The sequence below is a fragment of the Ranitomeya variabilis genome, chromosome 1, assembly GCF_051348905.1.
Source record: "Ranitomeya variabilis isolate aRanVar5 chromosome 1, aRanVar5.hap1, whole genome shotgun sequence".
Lineage (NCBI taxonomy): Eukaryota > Metazoa > Chordata > Amphibia > Anura > Dendrobatidae > Ranitomeya > Ranitomeya variabilis.
In genome coordinates this window covers 1,122,044,654-1,122,064,950 of record NC_135232.1, presented here as the reverse complement: position 1 = coordinate 1,122,064,950, position 20,297 = coordinate 1,122,044,654, and the positions used below count along the sequence as shown (strand labels likewise).

General features: G+C 45.3%; 1 long non-coding RNA gene across 2 annotated transcripts; it reads left to right on the top strand.

Moving 5' to 3' along the window:
• Positions 1 to 5,911: 5,911 nt before the first annotated feature.
• On the top strand, positions 5,912 to 7,840 carry LOC143792948 (uncharacterized). Of its 2 annotated transcripts, XR_013220005.1 has the most exons (4): positions 5,927 to 5,971; positions 6,632 to 6,787; positions 7,125 to 7,248; positions 7,361 to 7,840. It is a non-coding gene; the product is annotated as an uncharacterized LOC143792948 (long non-coding RNA). The 2 variants fall into 2 exon arrangements; XR_013220004.1 differs by lacking the exon at positions 6,632 to 6,787 and having other exon boundaries at positions 5,912 to 5,971; positions 7,361 to 7,839.
• Positions 7,841 to 20,297: the final 12,457 nt, after the last annotated feature.

Here is a 20,297-nt window from a genome sequence, read left to right as displayed (position 1 = left end):
TAACAATAAGTTTGTAAGCACTTCTTGGCTGTCTCGTGATTCTAGTCTTATTTGTTTAGTCATAGGGGCTTCAGTCGCTTGTCCTTCTACACTCACGCATTCCACAGTCTCGTCAGTAATCATGTCTGGCATTATCAAGTCTTTGTGTACCACAGTCCCGGCTGCCCCAGTGTCAATCAAGAATTCTGTCTCCTTCCCTCCCGGCATTGGTATGGTGGTCATCAAGGAAGGACCAGGTCCGGAGGGGACAAGAACAGGGCACACATTTGTCACTGGGTTGTCAGTTTCCTACTCTGAAGGTGAAGGAGGTGGAAGATTGGTCTGAGTGTCCATTTTCTCCACAATTCCAGCACTTTACTGTTTCTAAGTCCTTAGGTCCCTCACTACGTCTCTACTGTTTTCCTTGTACTCCAGCATACATGACACGTCGTCTTATTGTCCTAGTTTGCTCAACTCCTTTAGCAACTTTAGGAGATCTTTTGGATCTACATTCCTCCATTTAGGTCTAGCTGTCTGTACTGCATCTCGTAAGCCTTTTGTCATACCGTCAATGAATGTATTTACCAATATTTTAACATCAAGTGGGTTTATGGGACTGTACCCCATGTCTGCCCATTTCAGCTGTAACTGTCCAAAGTACATCTCTACACTCTCTCCTTTTGTCACATCTGTATGTGTCTTAATTATGAGTCCTAGCACGTCACCTGCTTTTGTGCTCACTAACTCCCTAGGCCTGCCCAGGTGCACTTATACGTCCATCATATTGTCTTTATCTGAAAAATGGGAAAGGTTGGTTCTCAGGGTCAGCCAATTGTTTTAGCGTAGCTAGCTAGTCAGAGGGCCTCCAGGGATAATACTCCTGTATCTGTTTTACCCTACCTGATGTGGTTGGTTCTCTGGTGGTGGGAGTGACTAGACATGCTGGTCTACAGCTCCTTCCCAAAAGGATTACTGTCAGCCTACTCCCAAAAGTTAATGTCCCCACTATCAACCAACCACAATCCTGTGTCAGCTTCTTATGCCACTACATGTGATCTTGTCCGGACAGGATTCAGTGCAATTCTCTTAGGTCGGGTTGCAGCACAGATCATACAAGTTCATCTGTCTTGTCTGGGTCTCTGGTTATACAAAGGTATAACAGTAGTAGTAATGTGTCAGTCATAGTCAGACTTTTAAGCATCAAAACATTCATAATACACCTTACTTTCGTCCTGCTGCACTCTCTCAGACGCCATTTATTCACTTGCTATTTTCCTCCTTTGTCTGTGCCTTTTTGAACATCCAAACATCCACTCACTGGCATTTTTGCCTTTTTCAATCTCGGTCTCACATCTTTCACTGCTTCCTTTTTCAATCTGTACAGCATTTTTTGGCTCCCATTGGGGGCCCTGACTGCACACAGAATAAGTTGCCCATGGCTTCAACTTATCCGCTCAACAATACCGAGCAGGTTCCCTACCTACCACTCGGTGGACTTAAAGGATTTTACCAAGCAGGTTCACTACCTACCACTCGGTAAATCAGCTGGCTAGCACAGCTCCATGGACGGCAAGGTTACACCACCTAATGCCGTAGACTGACTGTAGCAGGTTACTCCGTACACTACATCAGCCATGCAGTTGGCTACCTCCTTTGTTGATCCTCAATTTGCTATATCAGTCACTCAACTTGAAGCAGGTGAATCTTTTACCAATCTTTTCAATCACTTACAAGTTTTCCTCTAAAATAGGCGCAGTTCTTTTTCACTTTCAATTTCATACAGTACTTATTGCTTTAAACACAAATCTCTCAGCGTGTACTAAACCAAGGACAGAGAAACTTAGAATGCAATACATGCCCCCCTTCTTCTGGCCCACAGCGCAAAGGGGAGAAATCTCAAGTCGCGCAGGGGTCCACTTCCCTCCTCCCATCTGGTACATAGCACTGAGATAAGAGCTCAGTGTCTTACATACACAGAAACGGATTGCAGCAGTTTTCAGACTTAATCTCTATAAAACATTCAAACACTCATCCTCTAGGAATTAAAAACAGTTTCTCTATACAGGCAAATCACTGCATAACTTGAAAAAGCTGATTCTGACCGCGTCCGGCCAAAACACACATAGACACACATAGAAACCTATCCAGTGTCAAACCATTTATAACACAGGTTTTCACTGAATCTCAGACATAAATAAATGTACATTAAAAACATCCACAACTCATTCATCCTGGATCCTCAACAACAGTTAGATAAGTAATGATACTTATGTGATCATTCATTCATACATGCTCATTCAGGGATTGTTTTTTTTCTTTTCCTTTCACTTTTTAGTTGATTTTACAAGAAGACATATATACGTACAAGGTTCACACAGCCTGCCTATTTTGCACTTTGGAATTAACACAACTCTATATAAATAAAACTGCAGCAGTGTCCACTGACACTCTGAAAGCACTTTAAGGCCAAACAACAAAAACCACAGCCTTATACAAAATACAGCTTCATATAATGTACTGCCACTCCAAAATGACCAAAATAACAACACTGCAGAGTCTATCCCAGCTCTTGTATTACACACACTAAACAAATACACAACCAATTAGGATATTGACAAATAATACAGATAACAATTATCACAATTATCATCTTATTACCCTATTATTCAACTCTCATACGGACATAAACAGACAAAAACACAAAACTCACTGGTGATGTGGATTCTTTGAACCATGTTGGCACCCTTTTACCCAGAGGTATGGAGAAATCTGGAAGAGAGATTGCAGGTGCAAACCAGATTGTAAGAATAACATTTCTCACCTTGCTGCAGCTGTTGTTTGCATGTCCAATCTCTCAGGAAGCTCCCACATACAGATTCCGAATAGGCGGCTGGTTACACGGCCCCCGTTCGGGCGCCAAACTGTCGTAGCTGTTTTCGTTCTGACCCAATATCAGCTGACAGATCACCAGTGAGACCCAAATCAAGTAGTTACGCCCACCATTTTACAAGCGCTTGGAGACAAAAGACACCTCACACATATCCTGTGAGCAAGTCACTTTTATCTGATATATTAAAACCAAGGCAATGCTTTATACCATTTACACAAAATGCATTTCAATGTAACTCATGTAGCCCCCACCATCACCCAGGGTCATACTTTATTTACCATAACTCAGACCATGTTGTGACTGACTATTGAGAACATACATGATAAGAAGTATATCTCCTTGAAGAGGAGACCATCAGACTACTGCGTCAACAGATTCTAGTAATTCTAACACTTAAAGGCAAGAGGCACTTAAAGGCAAACTATTAACCCTTCTATAACACAGTGATGCAGAGCTGTACAAAAACCTCCTTCCTCATTTCTATGGCTAGAAGAAGCAGTGAGACATAACATAGTTAAAAATATAACACAAAAAGTGATAATCACATAGAATTTCCTGTTATGATGTCCGATTGCTCCCATCATGATATTCTGCCCCTGGCTGATACAGTGCCTTAAAAAAGTATTCATACCCCATGAATTTTTATACATTTTTGATGTTACACCCACAAATTTAAATGTATTTTATTGGGATTTTATGTGAAATACCAACACAAAGTAGCAAATATTTGTGAAGTGTAAAGGAAAGGATACATGAAAAATGTTACGTAAATTTGTACTCAGCCCTATTGAGTCAACACTTTGTAGGATGACCTTTCGCTGCAATTACTGCTGCAAGTCTTTTGAGGTCTGTCTCTACCAGCTTTGCCCATCTAGAGGTGACATGTTTGACCCTTCTTCTTTGCACACTAGCTCTCGCATCTGAGATTGGATGAAGACATCTGTGAGAAGCAATTATTAAGTCTTGCTACAGATTCTCAATTTAGGTCTGGACTGTGATTGGGTCATTCACACACATGAACATGCTTTTATCTAAATCATCCACTGTAGCCGTAGCAGTATGTTTATGGTCGTTGTCCTTCTGGAAGGTGACCCTACGCCCCAGGCTCAAGTATTTTGCAGCCTGTAACAGGTTTTCTTCAAGGATTGCTCTATTTTTATCTACATCCATAAACTCTAACCAGCTTCCCTTTCCCTGCTGAAGAAAACCATCCCTACAGTATATTGCTGTCACCATGTGTGATGGTGGGGATGGTGTTTTTTGACACACACAACTTAAATCAGAGAGTCACATCGCACAATATAATTAATAAATAACATTTCCCACATGTCTACTTTATATCAGCACAATTTTGGAAACATAATTTTTTTGTCACGATGTTATAAGGGTTAAAAGTTAACCAGTGATTTCTCATTTTTCCAACAAAATTTACAAAACCATACTTTTTAGGGACCACCTCACATTTGAAGTGAGTTTGGGGGGTCAATATAACAGAAAATACTCCAAAATAACACCATTTTAAAAACTGCACCCCTCAAGGTGCGCAAAACATTCAAGAAGTTTATTAACCCTTCAGGTGCTTCACGAGAACTAAGTAATGTGGAAGGAAAAAAATTAACATTTTACTTTTTCACAAAAAATTTACATTGGAAACAAACTTTTTTATTTTTACAAGGGTATCAGGAGAAAATGGACCACAAAATATGTTGAGCAATTTCTCCTGAGTGCGCCTATACCCCGTGTGTGGGGGAAAGCCACTGTTTGGGCGCATGGCAGAGCTAAGAAGGGAGGGAGCACCGCTTGACTTTTTGAATGCAAAATTGGCTGGAATCAATGGCAGGTGCTATGTCGTGTTTGGAGACCCCCTGATGTACCTAAACAGTGGAAAATCCTCAATTCTAACTCCAGTCCTAAAACATTCCTAACCCCAACAAACCCCTAACCCTAATCCCAACCCTAACCATAACCGTAACCACAACCCTAACGCCAACACCACCCTAACCCCAACACCACAACCCTAACCCCAACCATAGCCCCAACCCTAACCCTAGCCCCAATACTAACCATAGCCCAACCCTGACCCTAGCTCTAACTCCAACCCCAACCATAGCCCCAACTCTAATCCTAGCCCCAACCCTAACCCCAGCAGAACCCCAACCCTAACCCTAGCTGTAATTCTACCAAACCCTAACCCTAACTCTAATGGAAAAGTGGAAATAAATGAATAAATAATTACTTGTGTTATCTTTGTCTAATATTTACATTTGTTTGGTGATCTGCAACATTTAAGTGTGACAAACATGCAAAAGAATAGGAAATCAGGAAGAGTGCAAAAAATTTTTTCGCACAGCTGTATTGCACATTGTTATGTATGCCCCACATTAATGGTACCTGACGCTGCACATTATTTAGGGCAATAAGATAAAGAAAAAGGAGAAAAACCTATAGCACTAAATATTGTACTATTGTCCAGTCCAGCCATGTATTTGGCTCTATGTAGAGATCAGTGAGGGCTCTGAGGGTGCCTGTGAGAACCACATTTATGCCACCGGAGGCTGCACATTGAGAACTCAGTGGATTATTCTCAGGAACATCTGTGGTAAGAAGAAGACACAGAAATCTTGGGTTTCTGTCCAGTCTAGTATTTTATGCATGGCTTCTGGCTTCCTTCAGGCAAAACTAATTTATTGGTGGCTAAAAATGTTCAGGACCTCGTCCTCCACTGGTTGATTATTCATCTTACTGTAATACATGGGCGGACATGCCACCTGTTCAACCGATGCGGCTGCACCGGGGCCTGGAGGCTCCAGGGGCCCCTGCAGGGTGGATAATAATGACAGCAATCTGGCCAGTTTATCTGGCTCTGAGGCTCTGGGGGCCCCTGGCCAGACTGTCATCATGTGCGGCAGGCAGGGAGCAATCCCTGCAGCTCAGTGGCCTGCAAGAGAAAATGGCAGCGGAGCTGCAGGGATCCATCCTGCTTCCTGCCCACACTTCCTGTCTCACACAGCAGCGGCTGAATGACATCATAATTCAGTGCCACGGCTGTGTGAGACAGGAAGCTGCCGACAATGGTGCTGCTTCAGGATACCTTGCGCAGAGGTGAGGTGTGTGTCTGTATGTGTATGCAGAGAAGTAAATGATGCTGTGTGTGCCTGTCTGTGTGTAGGTGGAAGAGAGGGCATTGATGGGGTGATAGGGCAGGAGGCAATGATTGGATTGATGGAGAAGGCAATGATTGTGGGTGATGGGGCAGAATGCAATGATTGGGTTGACGGAGAGAGCAATGATAGGGGTGGGGGAGAACACAATGATGGAGGTGGTGAAATGGACAATAATGGGGTGGTGGGGAGAAAGCAATGATGGAGGTGGGGGAGAGGGCAATAATGGGATGCAGGGGGAGGAAGACAATGAGGAGTGTGGGGGATTGGGATGGGAGCAAGGCGGATTTATAATGGATTTAGGAACAGGGGGAGGTTGAGGAAGACGTTATTATCGATTATTATGTCTAACACAGTCCCTTAGTATATAGTGTACTCACTTATGTATAGCACAGTCCCTTAGTGTATAGTGTACTCACTTATATATAATACCATCCTTACTTACATAGTTTCCTCTTTTGTTATGTATAAAAACGTCCCTTATTTTGTACCATCCTCTCTAGTTATATATGATGCCGTCCCTTATTATACAGCTTCCTCTGCTGCTATGTACAGTTCTGTCTCTTACATAGTGTATTCTTGTTATTTTTGATATTCACAGTGCCTTATTACATAGTCCCCTCTCGTTAGATATAAAATGACTACTGATGGAGGAGCCGGTGACCAGACTACCAGTCCATTACCTCCTCCTTTAGAAGAGAAGCTTTCTCATGCTCCATCAGCCATCATTGCATTATACAGCTAACAAGATAGGACGGTATGTAATAAAAAACAGGGCTCTATAAAATCCAATATGTAAGGGAGACTATGTAATCTACACATGTATGTGTGTGACTTGTGTATGGCTATGTATATATATTGTATATGTATATATATATATATATATATATATATATATATATATATATATATATATATACGCAGCTTTGTCGCCTTAAAAGGGGGGCCCAGATGCATTTCCTGCACAGGGGCCCCAAGCTGTCTGTGTCCGCCCCTGCTGTAATATAATATAATGTACAAACTGCTCGCTGTTGGAGTTTATCAGGCATGTTGGTATTAATATAGATTTTCTGTTCCTTCTTTGCATAATGAAGCTGCGGTGACTTCCCTGTAGACGTCGCTCAGTATAAATGTCGGTGTCCTCGGTGACACAATCCTGAACCATGAAGATGGCGTCTCTGAGTCCTCTCCTCTGTGTCCTGTATCTCTACACACAAGGTGGAGCACTAGTGACCCCACAGATGAGACATTAACCCCTTACTGGGATCAGGGTCTGTAGAGATGTGCAGATATCTCTAAGTGACTAATATCTTTTCTCTGCTTCTTGCAGTTTCCTATGGAGAGATTGTGGTGACTCAGACCCCAGGATATATGGCCGCTTCTCCAGGAGAAACCATCAAGATGCAATGTAAAACCAGTTCTGGTGTCACCTCCGGTACATACGCTTATATAAACTGGTACCAGCAGAAGCCAGGACAAGCCCCGAAACTTCTCATCTACTTGGCGACGACGCGACGGTCCGGGATCCCGGAGAGATTCACTGGGTCAGGATCAGGGTTAGACTTTACTCTGACAATAACAGGTCTGGAGACGGAAGATGCAGCAGATTATTACTGTCAGCAGGGTTATAGCACCCCTCTCACACAGTGATACAGAGCCGTACAAAAACCTCCTCCCCATCCCCCATTATGTCGCTGTATTACAATGTTGTGTAGAAGAAGGTGCAGAGAATTAGCAGAGCGCTCAGTGATTATTTCTGTCTTCTCTTCTTCCTCTGGGAATAGATTATTTCTGTACAGATCATTGTATAAACCAGTCAGGTATAAACAGTATTATGCCAATTTTTTCAGACAATGCGGAAATAATGCTGTAAAGTAAAAATACTTTCGTAAAAAGAAAATATTTATTATTATTATGCTTTGATTATGTATCTCTATCATATTACACAGCGCTTTACTGGCATCATCACTGTCCCCATTGGGGCTCACAATCTACGTTACCTATAAGTAAGTCTTTGGAGTGTAGGAGGAAACTGGAGAACCCAGAGGAAACCCACAGCAACACTGTGATAATGGTTTATTTTTATCAAATAACAAAATGCAAAGAGAATGAACAAAAGAAAAACTGAAATCACATCAGTATGTGTTGTGAGCAGTGTTTTCATCCATTTTTCCAGAACCACTATAATCTATTTTTTACTTTTCTTTTACAATAATAAGGAGGAGGTTTCCTTTGTAGATTTAATGTTGCGTCTTGATAAAGAACATTGGAGGGTTATAACGGAAGAGAACGGTTATGGTTGAGGAACTTCAAAGTGATACTTCTTAGGGTACCGTTACACTAAACAACTTACCAACGATCACGACCAGCGATACGACCTGGCCGTGATCGTTGGTAAGTCGTTGTGTGGTCGCTGGAGAGCTGTCACACACACAGCTCTCTCCAGCGACCAACGATCAGGGGAAAGCCTTCAGCATCATTGAAACTGTCTTCAACGATGCCGAAGTCCCCCTGCAGCACCCGGGTAACCAGGGTAAACATCGGGTTACTAAGTGCAGGGCCATGCTTAGTAACCTGATGTTTACCCTGGTTACCATTGTAAAAGTAAAAAAAAACCACTACATACTCACATTCTGATGTCTGTCACGTCCCCCGGCGTCCTCGCGCTGCTGCAGAGAGCTTTCCCTGCACTGACTGTCAGCACCAGCCGTAAAGCAGAGCACAGCGGTGACGTCACCGCTGTTACTGCCGGCGCTGACACATTCAGTGCAGGGAAAGCTCTCTGTAGCAGCGCGTGGACGCCGGGGGACGTGACAGACATCAGAAGGTGAGTATGTAGTGGTTTTTTTTTACTTTTACAATGGTAACCAGGGTAAATATCAGGTTACTAAGCGTGGCCCTGCACACACGCCGATCCAGCGATGACAGCGGGACACTTGATGATGAAAGAAAGTTTCAAACGATCTGCTACGACGTACGATTCTCAGCGGGGTCCCTGATCGCAGTAGCGTGTCAGACACAGCGAGATCGTAAGTATATCGCTGGAACGTCACGGATCGTGCCATCGTAGTGACCAAAGTGCCACTGTGAGACGGTACCCTTGCTCATTACCTCAGATAAGGATAAGATGATCCTAAAGTGATAAAAAGACCTCTGGCTGGTTGCCCCACCCCCGCACACCCGATGAGAAAATCAATTTTGTTAAAAACTCAATAAGATCATAAAAAATACAAAATACATTTTACATTTCATTATGAGACAATTCATATTCCTAATGACATAATATCTATTCAAAATTAATAATGTAAGATTAAATCAGTTCTTTTATTTAATCCCTGTGAATGCGATATTCTTAACATAAGACCCCAGTAAGCTCCTCTGTGAAGGACAGCTCATTTGTGATCCCCTACCCTCAGTGAACATTTAACCCTTTCCAACTATCTGCAGCTACTGTGTAGAGATATTGCATAGCTAAGTTCTGTATTGTTAGAAACACTTCCAAAATCTCCTCTCACAGCAGTCAGTGTGGTAGGAGGCTCAGAGCTGTGAGAGGAGATCTGGAAGTGTTTGTAATGATGCACAGGTCAGCTCAACTGTATGTCTACACAACAGCTGCAGAGCTATGCCTCATTAGAAATGCTTGCATATCTCCTCTCACTGTACTGTTAGCTCTGACCCTTCCCCCATACTGACCGCCATGAGATGAGATCTGGAAGTGTTTGCGATGACACATAACTCAGCTCTGCTGTACCTCTACACAGTAGTTGGAGAGATCATTGTGGAGAGGAGAGCATGTGTTTTTTTCAATTTACTCTATAATCCTATAGTTCAAAAAATAAAAAGGAGAAATTAAAAATTGTGTCTTACTCAGCTCGGCAGCAACTATTCCAGGTCCGCTTTAAGAAACATAAAACATTTAACAAATTCTCATGATTATACACATTCAGTATCTGGAAGAAGTCTTCTGGAAGACCTCTGCCAGATGGGAAAGACAGACAGATTCTCTGCAGTAGTTTACATGGAGCAATCACCGACACTGTATATGTCATTATTGTATGTATATTACTGCAACCAATCAGGAGAATCTAAGGGGGGCCCATTTTGAATGGGCACCCGAGTTGACTACTGGCCCTTTAATGCTGGCCCCACATCTAACAGATGTCCTTACTAAAATACAATTCTGCTTTGGGGTTTACTATTATTATTATTATTATTATTTATTTATATAGCACCATTAATTCCATGGTGCTGTACATGAGAAAGGGGTTACATACAGGGTTATAAATATCGTTTACAGTAAACAAGTTTACAGTGATAGACTGGTACAGAGGGGAGAGAGGACCCTGTCCTTGCGGACTTACATTCTATGGGATAGTGGGGAAGAGACAGAAGGTCAGAGGTGCTGCAGCTCTGGCGGTGGTGAGGCGGCTGCTCTGGCGATGGCGAGGTGGCAGAATGGTTATTGCAGGCTGTAGGCTTTCTTGAAGAGATGGATTTTCAGGTTCCGTCTGAAGGATCCGAGGGTGGTGGATAGTCGGACGTGTTGAGGCATGGAATTCCAGAGGATGGGGGATATTCGGGAGAAATCTTGGAGGCGGTTGTGTGAGGACCGAACAAGTGTGGTGGAGAGTAGGAGGTTTTGGGAGGATCGGAGATTACGCGAGGGAAGGTATTGGGAAATTAGTTCAGAGATATAGGGAGGGGACAGGTTGTGGATGGCTTTGTAGATCAGTGTTAGTAGTTTAAACTGGATTCGTTGGGGAATTGGGAGCCAGTAGAGGGATTTGCAAAGGGGAGAAGCAGGGGAGTAGCGAGGAGAGAGGTGGATTAGCCGGACAGCAGAGTTGAGGACAGACTGGAGCGGTGCAAGAGAGTTAGCGGGGAGGCCACAGAGGAGGGTGTTGCAGTAGTCGAGGCGGGAGATGATAAGGGCATGCACAAGAGTCTTAGTAGATTGTGGGGTGAGGAAGGGACGGATTCTGGCAATATTTTTGAGTTGGAGGTGTCAGGAGGTGGCAAGAGTTTGAACGTGCGGTTTGAAGGACAAGGCAGAGTCGAGAGTTACCCCAAGGCAGCGGATTTCAGGTGCGGGACAGAACGTGATGCCGTTTACCATAATAGATAGATCAGGTAGGGGGATACGTGTGATGGGGGAAAGATGATGAGTTCGGTTTTGTCTACATTGAGTTTTAGGAAGCAAGAGGTGAAGAAGGAGGATATGGCTGACAGAAACTCCGGGATTCTGGATAAGAGAGAGGCGACATCTGAGCCAGAGAGGTAGATCTTAGTGTCGTCCGCATACAGGTGGTACTGGAAGCCATGGGACTTTATGAGTTGCCCTAGGCCAAGGGTATAGAGGGAAAAAACTAGGGGCCCTAGGACAGAGCCTTGAGGGACTCCAAAAGAGAGAGGGCGGGATGAGGAGGAAGTGTGGGAGTAGGAAACGCTAAATGTGCGGTTGGATAGGTATGAGGCAATCCAGGACAAGGCAAGGTCTTTAATGCCAAGGGAAGAAAGAATCTGTAGCAGTAGGCAGTGATCGACTGTGTCAAAAGCAGAGGACAGGTCAAGAAGGAGGAGGATGGAGAACTGTCTGTTAGCTTTGGCTGTGAGTAAGTCATTAGTAATTTTTGTCAGGGCAGTTTCCGTGGAGTGGTTGGGGCGGAAGCCAGATTGGAGGTTGTCAAGGAGAGAGTTAGATGAGAGGTGGGAGGAAATTTGAGCATGGACATGCTGCTCAAGGAGTTTTGAAGCAAACGGGAGCAGTGATATGGGGTGGTAGCTTTGCATAGCAGTTGGGTCAAGGTTATTTTTTTTGAGGATGGGTGTGATGGTAGCATGTTTGAAGGCAGAGGGGAAGGTACCAGAAGATAGCAATAGGTTGAAAAGATGTGTTAGGGCTGGAATGAGCATGTTAGTGAGGCATGTTAGTTATTATAGCGGGCGTTCTCTGTACCAGGTAGGCTGCAGCTTATGGGAGATTCAATAAATGCTAGCTGGAGATCCGAAAAGTCAATCATGGAAGTATAGAGACTCGTTTGTCACATATAACTTCTCCCTATCCCTCCTCTTACTCTATTATCCTGACCCCAAATCAAAAATCTCCTCTGATTATAATCTCATGATTGTACTGAGCAATTCACCCACATTAGGGTCTACAAGTGCTGATATAAAGGTGTTATCCTACAGATACCCCACCGTCACTGCCATACAGTGCAGGCCGCATAGTGTCAGTACAGTGATAATATCAGTGGGGGATTCATATCCATTACTGTATAACTGTAATAATGTATGCTAGATATTATAAATAATGACAATGCACAATGTGAATCGCTCCAAACATCATCATTGTCTCTATTCTCCTACCACAATACAGACATATTAGGGCTCATTCACACTTGTCTAATCTCATCAGTATTTTGTAGTCGATTTAAAAAAAGCAAAACTTAGAAGTGGAGGTGACTTTATGTTACTGGCTATATTGATAAACTAAAAATAACAGAAAAAACAATCGATAATGCATTGTAGAAAGGCATCAAATGAGCGGATAAACCTATAAGATGATATTAATGTAAAAACATATTTATAAATACATTAGAGGCTCCGAATATGTTTCTGAGAAGAATCAGGACATCACTGATGGTCAATGATCTCAGGATAATGATCGGGGATTAAGTCTCTTCTGTAGGAGATCCCTGATTGCAGTAAGATCCACATCACTAATGGCTTGTGAAGGGGCCAGGGTGGTAGTCGTGGCGAGGGTCTGCTGTTCTTCCACACTCCGGCCCCACACAAATAAAAGATAATGTCCTGTCTGTCGTGTGGCTTGTGTACAGTGCATAACACTCACAATTGGGTTGGAGATTCCTCTAGTCCAGGGGCCCCGGATCCAGATCCCACCACAAATTCAACCACAGACTCTGATTCTTTTTTCTAAAACTCAACTTAACATAAGGTGATGAATTGTAGATACAGCACAGTACATGTATATTTGTTCATCCTGAGCCGTCCCTTCACTGTCTGACACCACTGGCCCCGGAAACGCTCTTTACTTTCCTGCATCTCCCATGATTTTGGACCTACTTTTCTGACATGGTTTCCTATTTGGCTTGCCCTTATGGAAGGTGAAAAAGGCATCTTTCTTCCTGTCTGATGGGCCGTATTCACCAGATATCCTTGGAAAACCCCGCTGAAGCTAGGAACAACCGCACACATGCTGCTTCCTTTGCTCTTCAGTACTATCCATCTCCTAGGCTTAATCTGCTTCCCTTCATATCTCACTATCTCTCCAAGTTACTAACTACCAGGAAGTGTCCTATTCTCTTTACTACTCCTACCCTTCCCAATTGGAAAATTCCCTGCACTGGGGCTGTTCTCTTCTATGCTTAAAGGGAACCTGTCACCCCCCCCCCCAGGCGTTTGAAACTAAAAGAGCCACTTTGTGCAGCAGTAATGCTGCATTCTGACAAGGTGGCTCTTTTAGTTACTGGTGCTGTAACTGCAGAAATAATCCGTCCTGGAGGCAGGCCTTTCCCCCCTGCAGCAGATGCCACACAGCCATCACTCAAGTCTTCTTGGCGCCGGGCGCCGCCTCCTCAGCGCTATTTTGAAATCTGCCTGCGCCTGCGCTCTTTTGTCATGCCTTGGGCAGGCACAGTGAGCGCTGCCCGTCCTCTGTCCTCATATGCAGTCCAGCTGACTGCGTCTGTGCGGCCGCCCTGCCTGTGATTCCCAGCCCCGCAGTGTCTTCTGATTTATTCACACTGCGGGGCTGGGATTCACAGGCAGGGCGGCCGCACAGGCGCAGTCAGCTGGACTGCATATGAGGACAGAGGATGGGCAGCGCTCACTGCGCCTGCCCAAGGCATGACAAAAGAGCGCAGGCGCCGGCAGATTTCAAAACAGCGCTGAGGAGGCGGCGCCCGGCGCCAAGAAGACTTGAGTGACGGCTGTGTGGCGTCTGCTGCAGGGGGGAAAGGCCTGCCTCCAGGACGGATTATTTCTGCAGTTACAGCACCAGTAACTAAAAGAGCCACCTTGTCAGAATGCAGCATTACTGCTGCACAAAGTGGCTCTTTTAGTTTCAAACGCCTGGGGGGGGGGTGACAGGTTCCCTTTAACCAAAAACTGATCATATCTAACCCCCTGTACTACAATGCCCGCTACTGTACTAACCCAATCTTATCCTAATCTATAAACCCTATGCTTATTTCCTAATTCCTTACCCGAATACCTGTCCTTAATCTTATCACAATATAATAATCACATTATTATAAACAAAGCACACATAAGCAACAATTACATTAACTGTGCACACGTTATCATTAGGGGAGAGGCGCATGACAGCTCCTGTCACACCATTACACGCTGACACCCGGCACAATTTACATGTCTCCTGCTTTACATCTCTGCTCTCAGGGGACGTCTCCTCCAGTGATTACAGCTGGTATATAGGAGACATTGTGCAGGTGACATCTCTGTAGTCTGTGGCCATCAGTCCAGGGAGATGACGATGGGTTTACAGGGAGCTGTGCTGGGTGTAATTCTTCTTCTCATCCATGGTGAGAGGTCCATGAGATGATGGACAGGACAGTAGTAGAGAACAGCACAACGAGGCGACATTAACACTAACACTTATGTTTTCACTATCATTCCTTAGACTCCTGTGCACAGATTGTACTGACCCAATCTCCAGATCTCATCACTGTGTCCCCGGGAGAAACAGTCACCATCTCATGTACGGCCAGTAGTGATGTATATGGCTACTTACACTGGTACCAACAGAAACCAGGACAACGTCCAGCACTTCTCATCTATCGTATAAGTAACCGACATACAGGAGTCCCAGACCGGTTCTCTGGATCTGGATCTGGAACTGCTTTCACTCTTATAATCCGAGGAGCGACAGAGGACGATGCAGCAGATTATTACTGTCAGCAGGGTTATAGCCGTCCATACCACAGTGATACAGAGCCGTACAAAAACCTCCTCCCCATCCCCCATTATGTCGCTGTATTACAATGTTGTGTAGATGAAGGTGCAGAGAAATAGCAGAGCGCTCAGTGATTATTTCTGTCTTCTCTTCTTCCTCTGGGAATAGATTATTTCTGTACAGATCATTGTATAAATCAGTGACGTATATACAGTATTATGCCAAGTTTGTCACCATATGCGGAAATAATGCTGCAAAGTAAAACTACTTCCATAAATAGAAATTATTTACTATTATGCTTTGATTATTTATCTCTATCATACTACACAGCGCTTTACTGGCATCATCATCGCTGTCCCCATTGCGGCTCACAATCTACATTCCCTATCAATATGTATTTGGAGTGTGGGAGGAAACTGGAGAACCCGGAGGAAACCCACAACAACACTGTGGTAATTGAATTTTGTTATTTGAAAAAAATAAACTAAGAGAATGAACAAAAGAGAAACTGAAATGACGTCAGTATTTGTTGTGAGCAGTGTTTTCATCCATTTCTCCAGGTCCGCTTACACAAAGGCTCCCTGACTGTTTATCACATGAAGGTGATGGCGCCGGCACCACCACTGTCTCCCGATAACTGTCTCCTGGAGACATCAGTGACTCCAGGGGAGATAAGTCACTGGCAGAGGAGTCGTTCGATGTATCTGACCAAGTATTAGTTAATCAGAACCACTATAATCTATTTTTTACTTTTCTTTCACAATAAGGAGGAGGTTTCCTTTGTAGATTTAATGTTGCGACTTGATAAAGAACATTGAAGGATTACAACGCAAGAGAACAGTTATGGTTGATGCGTTTCACAGTGATACTTCTTACTCATAACCTCAGATAAGAATGAGATGAGCCTAAAGTGATAAATAAAAAGACCTCCTGCTGGTTGCCCCACCCCCGCACACCAGGTGAGAAAATCAGTTAGTTACGAACACATTAAGATCATCAAAAATACATTTTGCATTTCAATATGAGACAACAATTCATATTCATAATGATATAATATCTATTCAAAATTAATAATGTAAGTTTAAATCTGTTCTTTTATTTAATCCCTGTGAATGAGATATACTTAACATAAGACCCCAGTAGTCTTCCCTGTGTAGGACAGCTCATTTATGATCCCCTACCTTCAGTGAACTTTTAACCCTTTCCAACTATCTGCAGCTACTGTGTAGAGATATTGCATAGCTAAGTTCTGTATTGTTAGAAACACTTCCAAATCTCATGTCACAGCAGTCAGTGTGGTAGGAGGCTCAGAGCTGTGAGAGGAGATCTGGAAGTGTTTGTAATGATGCACAGCTCAGCTCCACTGTATCTCTACACAATAGCTGCAGAGCTATGCCTCATTAGAAATGCTTGCATATCTCCTCTCACTGTACTGTTAGCTCTGACAATTCCCCCACACTGACCGCCATGAGATAAGATCTGGAAATGTTTGCTATGACACATAACTCAGCTCTGCTGTACCTCTACACAGTAGTTGCCGAGATCATTATGGAGAGGAAAGCATGAAGTAACCGAGGGCAAGACCGCCCATGTATATCCATGATCTGGCCCAGCAAAACTTCCACACTCAGATTCCATCTTAACAAACGTATCTTTACTGTTAAACATTTTCTTAACACAGCGGAACACAATTGTAGACAGTACAAAGTATGCTTATTCACAGAAATAACGTGTAATAACAAACTATCCCTCACTGTCCCTATCCACACGTTACCAGTTCCTTTACTCCAGGAGGTTATCTTCCCACGTCGCAGGCCTGTCTGTCACTGCAGGGAGACGCTCCAGCCGAAGAGGAAAACAACAGGGAGTAAACAAAACTCTGTCTCTCAGGTCCAGACTGTAATCCTTGGGGGTTCAGCAGGTAAAGGTGGGGTGTTCGGCCTCTCAACAGAGGACCCGCTTACAGTTCATGGGTTCCAGGATCTGTGAAGATGTCACCGCTGAATGCTCTGCAGTGTGGGAGCTGGGAACAATCTGGATGTCAGCTTCCAAGAGAGGGGAATCGTCCAGGCAATCTCCTATGTCGCATCTACAGGAGGGCACCAGCATACACAGACTTCTCTCCGCACAGAGAAGTTTCCCGGGCTCTCCTTCTTCTCTCCCTCCTTCCTGGTCACATGACATAACAGGGGGGAGCTTAGCCAATACAGTTTGTTTCTCTGTAATCACATTTGGCAGAGGTATAACTTCTGGCCACACGGGGGCAGTGTCTGTCACAGATTCTTCTATGTCAATGATCAGATTCTTCTATGTCAATGATAACAGAACAGTCACAGCCGGCCAGCTCATTACACGCCCCCCCACTTGAAGGTTGGCAGTCCCTGTCAACGACTGTCTCCAGGGCGGCGATGGCTGTGGAGGTTGTAGGACCCGGCTGTGAAAAGGGCCACACATATTGGTCTCTGTAGGACTGTCCCGGGGGCACTCCTGCGGTGGTCCTCGCTGTCCGCCTAACGGGTGCTAGTCTCTCTCCCCGATCAGTCACTCCACTCTCCGCCCCAGTCGGTAAGTCAGTCGAGGAGGCAAGGGGTTCAGACGCGTCAGTCAGGCGAGCAGGGGTAGGGATGTTTTCCACTTCTACATCCCCGGTATCGGTGTCTCCCACAGTATTAGTGACATCCGTCTCTCTAGGCATTATAGGAGGGGAGTCAGGCTGAGAAAGACAGGGGCGCAACATGTTACGGTGCAGGGTGCGGAGGCTGCCGCTGTCTTCGCCTTGTACTTGGTAGACGGGGCCACCAGGGTACGGGTGTCCAATTATTCGATAGACTTCGGTCTCCCACTTGGGCCGGAGTTTTCCTTGTGGTTTCTTTATACGAACTAGGACCAGTTGACCCACACTCAGTAGGTCTTCTTGTACTGGAAGTGGATCAGCGTGAACCTGGTCCTGGATCTGCTGTTCCACCAGCCGGTAGACAGTTTCCATCCTTTGACGGTGTGCTTGTAGCCAGGAAGGATAGGTACCACAGGTGTCTTCATCAGGGTTAGACAGGTGTAGCTCATGGATGCCTTTGCCTGGGCGGCCAAAAAGGAGAGTGTAAGGCGTGTATCCGGTGACAGAATGGACTTGATTGTTATAGGCCCACAGCAGTTCTGGGAGGAATCGAGGCCAGTCGGGTTTTTTGTCTTCTGCTAAGGTTCGGATCAGTTGTAAGAGGGTCCGGTTGAAACGTTCACAGGCGCCATTCCCTTGTGGATGATACGGGGTGGTCCTGGACTTCTTGATTCCATACATCTGCTGAAGTTCTTCAATGACTCGCCCTTCGAAACACGCCCCTTGATCAGAGTGCAGCCGCTCCGGACACCCGTAGACCCGAACGAAGTGTTGACAGATGGCCTGTGCAGCTGATTCGGCAGTCTGATCTTTGGTAGCAACAGCGACGGCGAATTTTGTGAAGTGGTCCACCATCACCAGACAGTACTGGTAGCCACTATTCGCCGTTCCGATCAACAGATAGTCCACCATCAACAACTCGAGGGGCCTGGATGTGCTAATGGTCTGGACAGGTGCACGCTGCTCAGTAGACTTGTGGAGTTCACATGTACGACAGCTTAGGCAGACGTTTTCAACCAGCTTACGGAGTCCTGGGCAAAAAATGAATTGCTGGGTCTACCGGAGGGTCTTGTCTATGCTGAAGTGGCCGTTCCTTCTGTGGGCTTCAGCCACCATCTCATGGGCTAGCTGCACCGGGACGACAATCTGCAAACATTCTTCCAGCATATGGGATAAAAGGGCCCTGCGATACAAGACTCCATCCTTCACGATCAGCCGATCCCATTGGGCAAGTAGGGCAGAGGCCCTGGTTGATAGTCGGCCTCTTACTTCGGAGGGTGGTTTCTCTTGTGTCTTCACATACTGTTTCAGTAAGACGTGTTCAGGGTCTCGATCTTGAAGCTTGGCCCATTCTTGTTGGGACAGGGGAGACCCCACTACTGCTTCGATCCCACCTACAGCATACTGGCGGCTATCTTCTATTTGTTTAGCTAGCCGGGCAAAGTCGGGCAGTTCATCTTCCTCCAACTCTTCATCCCGGTTCCCCACTGGTGGGGATGATGTCACTCTGGAAAGGCTGTCAGCATTCTGATTCTCCTTCCCCGCTCTGTATTTAATTTTGTATTGGAATCTAGAGAGCCTTGCCATCCAGCGCTGTTCCATTGCCCCTAGTTTGGCATTTTCTAGGTGGGCAAGAGGATTGTTGTCTGTCACGACCAGCACCTCCGCCCCTGTCAGGTAGCCAGCAAATTTCTCTGTCATAGCCCAGGTCAGGGCCAGGAGTTCCAGGCGGAAAGAGCTGTAGTTGACGGGGTTCTTTTCGGTATCACGGAGGGATCTACTGGCATAGGCTATTACGCGTTCCTTGTTATCTTGGACTTGGGAGAGGACCGCCCCGAGACCTTGAAGGCTGGCATCGGTGTATAACTGGAATGGCAAGGTGTAGTCTGCAAATGCCAGAATAGGGGGTGATTTCTTGGTCGGGCCCCCAGCTGATGCGTCGTCCTCTGGGACTGTTCGCGGTTCCTCGGAGGGTCTCATGCAGTGGTTCCGCAAGCCGGGCAAAGTCCTTGACAAATCGGCGGTAATAGCCCGCTAGCCCCAGGAAAGCCTGGACTTCTTTGATGGTAGTTGGTTGTGGCCACTCTTGGACAGCTGCTATCTTCTCTGGAGAGGGTTGGACACCTTCGGCCGAGATCCGGTGCCCCAGGTAATCGATCTCCTGCTGGAATAGACGGCACTTGCTGGGCTTCAACTTCAGGCCGTGTTTCTTCAAGCGCTGGAACACTTTGCCAAGCTTGTGAAGATAATCCTCGAAGGTGGCGGAGTATACCACGATGTCATCAAGGTATATCAGCGTGAATTCGAAGTTGAAATCTCCCAGACAGCGTTCCATCAGTCTCTGAAAGGTCTCTGGTGCGTTACTCAAGCCGAATGGCATCCGGTCAAACTCGTACAGGCCCATGGGGAGGATGAAGGCGGTCTTTTCTCTGTCCTTCTCACTCATGGGGACCTGCCAATATCCACTGGCCAAGTCTAGAGACGAAAAATATTTGGCCTTTTTCAGGGCGGTCAGTGACTCTTCGATCCGGGGGAGTGGATAGGAGTCCCGGATCGTGCAAGCGTTCAACCGACGGTAGTCTACGCAAAATCTCAGGGATCCATCTTTCTTTTTGACTATCACCACGGGTGCAGCCCATGGGCTCTGGCTTTCCCGCACCACTCCGGCGTGTAGCATAGATTCTAAGAGGCTTTTCACCTCCTGGTATTGTTGAGGTGGTA